The sequence below is a fragment of the Choloepus didactylus genome, chromosome 6 (assembly GCF_015220235.1).
Source record: "Choloepus didactylus isolate mChoDid1 chromosome 6, mChoDid1.pri, whole genome shotgun sequence".
NCBI classification, from domain to species: domain Eukaryota; kingdom Metazoa; phylum Chordata; class Mammalia; order Pilosa; family Megalonychidae; genus Choloepus; species Choloepus didactylus.
Window position 1 is genome coordinate 58,696,729 of NC_051312.1, and position 6,105 is coordinate 58,702,833.

Genomic DNA, 6,105 nt, shown 5'->3' on the forward strand with positions numbered 1-6,105 from the left:
ATTACTGGAGCACTATATAAGATCAGACAGAAGGAGCAAGCTGCTACAGCCAAAAGGGACACTTTGAAGAAAGCACAGGAGCTGCAGATGATGGCCTTAGGACTGTAACTGTGTAACCAAATAAACCCTCTTTATAAAAGCCAATCCATCTCTGGTGTTTTGCATTCTGGCAGCATTGCAAACTAGAACAGATTTAGAGGAGCTACAGCCAAGAGGGACACTTTGAAGACAGCACAGGAGCTGCAGACGAGAGACACTTTGAAGACAGCCGTTGAAAGCAGACTCTTGCTCCGGAGAAGCTGAGAGAGGACAAATATCCCAAGTGCAACTAAGAGTGACATTTTTGAGGAACTGCAGCCTAGAGAGGAACATCTTGGGAGAAAGCCATTTTGAAACCAGAACTTTGGAGCAGACACCAGCCACGTGCCTTCCCAGCTAACAGGTTTTCTGGATGCCATTGGCCATCCTCCAGTGAAAGTACCCGATTGCTGACATAAAGGCCTTGGACACTTTATGGCCTTAGGACTATAACTATGTAACCAAATAAACCCCCTTTTATAAAAGCCAATCTATCTCTGGTGTTTTGCATTCCGGCAGCATTATTAAACTAGAACAGTTAGGATCTGTCCATTTCCTCCATTACTACACACTACCTCTTAAGACAGTTTTCAACTGTACATTTCCAGAATTACATACTTTTTCTTTTAATGTAATGGGACACACAGTTTAATGTGTGATTGGGACGAAGAAGTTATCTTTTTCAGTCCTCTAAGTGATTTTGGTCTTAGTTTCAAGTCTGTTTGTACAAGTATCCAGTAGCATCTTTTTTTTCTCTTTTATGTTTTATACTAATGGTTGTGTGGTAGGTTGAATCATGTACATAAATAAAACACATATTCTTGGTCTTAGTCTGTGTTCCTGTGGCTATGAGTCCATTGTAAGTGGGATCTCTTGAAGATGTTTTAGTTAGGGTGTGGCCCAACTAAATGAGGATGGGCCTTAATTTGATTACTGCAAAACTTTTTAAGAAGAAATTCAGACATAGAAAGAGAAAGCCAGGAGGAGGAGCCAGAAGCTGGTCATTAACAGAAATGGGAATGGAAAGAAGACATTGCCATGTTACAGGAAAGCCAAGGAACCCAAGGATCGTAGCCAGCCAGAACACTACTGATCCTGGGAGGAAGCAAGCCTTCTAGTGTCTGAAACTGTGAGCCAATAAATTCCTGTTATTTAAGCCAACCCATTGTGTGGTGTTTGTCATAAAAGTTCATAAGCTAGACTCTGAAGGCCAGAAAATGAAGTCATCTAATGAATCCTCCTTCCTGGTAGCTAAAGCAAGGTTAAGGCACCCCCAGTCTGTAGATTAGATAAGTCCACTTTTTTGGTTTCTCTTCTAGAATAAGTTTCTTCTTTTTGGGCTAGTAGCACTCAATATTTTTACCCCTAAAAACTTCATTTATTCCATATATTTTCATATCACTGCAATTCACAGTGCTCTAATATATAGAGCTCTTTACCTGGAGTTAAAAGATGTGTATTCTATCCCTATCTCTGCTCCTTTATGAGCAGGGCGGTAAGAGGACTATATTACAGATTATTATTCTTCTTTGAGCCTGCAGTCCCTCATCTGTGACTAGTAAGGCTCTTACTTGCTCCACCTATTTCTCAAGGTTGTTGTGAAAGCTGAATTAATCATATGTATGAAGGGAATTTGGGAATGATAAAAATGTAACAAATGTGAGAAATTTTAATAGACTGGAAGAGGTAAATTAATATATTTGCAAGTACATATGAATACTAGTTGTGGGACTAAGTGTTGTTTCCTCTTACAAAGTGTTGCTTCAAACATTTCTTTGGATTTCCAACACCTTATGACTCTACACAGATTCTTCATTCACTAATTCCTGGCTTCAATGAAGCACCAAGTCTCTATATGCAAAATTCATACTTTGATTCCTGACTTTTTCTAGATCATGGTCCTTTAAACCCTAGTCCTCTTTGTTATCACTGTAATGATAGTCAACCCTAGTGATTATCACCTTCACCTCTGTCTACCAGCTTGCATTTGTCCATCTCCTAGAAAAACTAACTTTTCAGGCTGGCCTCTAGAACCATTGTCATAATCAAAAAAGCAGATTTTAATGCTTAGAATACATATGCATGCTTGTTGTCTGTCAATCTAAATGCCTAGGATGGCCTGGCCACCTTTCTTCTGACTAGGAAAGTGGCATTGGCTCCCAAACCAAAGAGATAATGGAGAACAGCCTTCGCAAAAGATAGAAAGCAAGGATGCATTATTTTTCCCTATTTTCTCTCATGCCTGGTTTTGACAGCAACTGATAACTACATATGGCACTCCCCTACTTTCAGTCTTCCAACATATTTCTCTCACACAGAGGAAAATATCCAAACACCTTCTTTGCCGTGGATTACAAAGCTGTATTTACATGATCTGACCCTGGCTAAATCTCTATTATTATTTCCTATCTCCCTCTCTCTCCCATTATACTCCAGTCTCCCTGTCTCATTGCTGTTCCTCAAGCACAAGAACACATTCCCATCACAGGGCCTTTACACTTGGTGTTCCCCTCCCATAAAGATCTTTACACAGGTGCTTGATGGCTCACTTTCTTATCTCCTTCAGGTTTCTGTGCAACTGTCACTTCTTTGGAAAGAACTTTGCTGATTAGACCACCTTAAGATGGCTACCCCCATCACTATCTTCTTACTCTGCCTTATTTTTCTTCATAGCTGTTATCACTTTCTGACTTTGTGTATGTATTTGGTATTTGTTTGTGCAAATTTATTTGTTTATGAAATCCGTGGTGGTCAAGACTTTGCCTTCTCTCCTCAGTATTGTATCCGTGGCACCTAGAATGGTGCTTGACACAGAGCGGCTTTCAATAAATATTTGTCGAATAAATGACTAAATGAATAATATGACATGACCAAAGTCTATCTTAAAATTTCCTACTGCCTGAGTCCACACAACAGCAGATTTTCTCCAAAGCCCCTTGCTTGCTAACAACTGGGATGGTAACTATATTACACAATTGGACTAACTTCTGAAGTGGCCAAATGTCATTTTGAGGGATAAGTCTCTAGTTCTGAATAAACCATAAAATTTACCTAAAGAATATGTTAGAGTCAGCAGAGTTAGAGACAGTCAGTTGGAACATCACATCATCTAAGCATCAGCCTCTTATCTTCTCTCTGGAAGACATGCTGGACCTTTGGCAAGCATTGGCAAGAAGAGGCAACAGGAGTGTTAGCTAAGACCATTTTCCGTCTTCTCTTCTCCATCTCCCTGCAAGCTAAGACCGTATGTGCTTTCATCCTATTATATTCCTGTAGTGACGTGTGCCACTTAGTTTAAAGTAATCATGTCCTCTTTTTTAAATGATGGTAGCTTAAAATTGTTATCTTTCTTTTCAAACATTATTAGAAATAGGGTGAAAAATGAACCCATGTGGTTGACTGGCTGGATCAACTAAGAATCTGGATCCCTGGACTTTGAGTGAGTACATCTACATCACAATTTCCCAGAGATCTTTCACAGATAAGCTTTTTCAACAGGAATTCTATACCCATTGGCTCTATATTTTCTTTACCATCAAATATTTTTCAATCCCTACCATGCCACTGAAAGAATTCATTCCCTCAAAGGTCATCCTTAACTGCCCCATACCAGTCATTAAATCCTGTGCCTCTCCATCCTTTTCTAAACCATCCACTATGACGATCAGGAACTGCATCATCCTAAGTCCCCTCCCATCGTTTTGACTTTCCTACTCTTCAGGCAGTATGATGTGGAGGAAAGAATGGGCTTTAAAGTTAGATGTTCTGGATCATACAGACCTGCTCCAGGCTTGAACCCCCCGCTCGGCTACCCAGTGGCTGAGTAACATTGAGGTGGTCAGTTAACCCCTCTAAACCTTAATTTCCTAATCTATGTAATGGAAACTTTAAATCCATCAAGTTGGGTGGTTGTGAATAATAATGTTGTGAATAATAATGTTGAAGTCCTGACACATAGAGATATCCCCTTTTGGTTTTTGATGTATTGGAATAGCTAGAGGAAACATCTAACAGTGTCGAACTGCAACCCAGTAGCCCTGATTCTTGAAGACAATTGTGTAACTATGTAGCTTAGATGGTGTAACTGTGTGATTGTGAAAACCTCGTGGCTCACACTCTGTTTATCCAGTGTATGGATAGATGAGTAGAAAAATGGGGACAAAAACTAAATGAAGAATAGGGTGGGATGGGGGGATGGGATGTTTTGGGTGTTCTTTTTTACTTTACTTTTATTTATTTATGTATTTATGTTTTGGAGTAAGGAAAATGTTCAAAAATTGATTCTGGGTGATGAATGCACAACTATATGATGGTACTGTGAATGATTGTACATGGTGGATGATTGTAGGATATGTGAATATATCTCAATAAAACTGTATTAAAAATATCTTGACACATACTAGACATTAAATGAATGTTAGTTTTCATGTTTCATTCTTTTGTACTCTCAGTGATTGCCTTAGCTCTTTCAACTTCCACCGAAGTCTCTCTTGTTATTCTAATTTATTCTTTTCCATTAAACATTTCTTTGAGGCTCTCACTCAAATATCCAGCTGCACACTACCTATCATTGAAAAGTTCTAAATCCCTAATGAAATTTGTAAGTCACTTATATTTTCTAATATTACCCCAATATTTTTTTCAGGAGAAAGTGCAATTGCAGTCCCAACTACCACAAATTATGCAGTCGAGTTTCCAGCATTTGGAGAAGTCACAGGGGTCAGCACACCTGGCATGCCATAGATGAACTTCACCCTGGGAAAAGCACCTTGATAATGATAGTATCTCCCTTGCCATGTAAGTGCATTACCCGAATTTGAACAAGTCCAAGGCTAAATCTATCTTCTCCCAAACTAGTTCAGCTTCCCAACTCTCTCCCTTCTTTCAAAGTCACCAGGATTATCTTGAGTTAGTGATTAATAACTATCATACTACTATTATTTGAATATTTGCTATGTGTCAAGCAGTGAGTACTCTCTGCATCAATTACTACATTGAGTCCTGATTATGATATGAGGTAGGTACTTTTATCAGACACCTCTTGTGCATATCTTCTTGGCTCACGCTTTTTAAAAAAATCAAGTTGATTGAGGCATAATTTACATTAATAATTTTAATTATATTAATAATTAAATTGATCAATTTGAGGTGTGCAATTAGATAAATTTTATGACATGTGCATAGTCATGTAACCACCACCACAAACATGATATAGAATATGTTCAGATAATCTCTTGTGCCCTTTTGTAGTCAGTCTCCTATCCCCATTCACTGTCCCTGGCAATCACTAATATGCTTTCTATCACTATAGTTTTTTGGCTCACCTTTCTACTCCAGCCTTTATTATGGCAGTTAGTTGTGCACAGATATAATCTGAGAACATCTTGCCTCAACTCTACTGAGTCTCTAGAGCTTTCTATCCTGTGGCCTCTCCACTACCACAGTGTGCGTTGCCTATGGGTATCCACTTTTCTCTATTCTGACACACGTGTAAACTTGTAAGTAGGAGGGAGTTAGGGCAACATGGGCAGCCCTTCATCAATGCAGGATGATGGATAAATATTCCCCGTTTACATTCTTTGGAGGGGCAATTCTGAGGTACATCCTATATAGCTTCTTAGAGATTCCCCAAAGGGATCTACCCCGAGTTACCCACCATGATAGTCTGCTCAATAGCATACCCTTCAGTTGGCTTGCTTTTCTTTTATGTTTCACTCTCCCCAGTCTCATGTCTCTTGAGATCACTTCCCCAAATAGTCTTCTTATACATAAGTCTTATCTCAGGCTCGGCTATGAGAGAAATCCAGGCGAATAGAGCACTATTATTAAATCCCTGTATATTTACTTTTTATAGTTGAGAAATCAGGCTAAAAGAGGTTAATTTCCCAGGATTACATAGCTATTAAAAGACAGAGCAAAGGCTTCGATCCACAGACCTGACTCCACAGTTAATGATCTTAACTACCATACTATATTGCTTTTCAAGGTGGAAACTAAAGTCAGCTTTGACTTTGTCCAGTATTATTT

General features: G+C 39.0%; 1 non-coding gene across 1 annotated transcript; it reads right to left on the reverse strand.

The window, feature by feature from the left end:
* Positions 1 to 4,722: 4,722 nt before the first annotated feature.
* On the reverse strand, positions 4,723 to 4,883 carry LOC119538988. The gene has a single exon (XR_005217763.1). It is a non-coding gene; the product is annotated as a U1 spliceosomal RNA (small nuclear RNA).
* Positions 4,884 to 6,105: the final 1,222 nt, after the last annotated feature.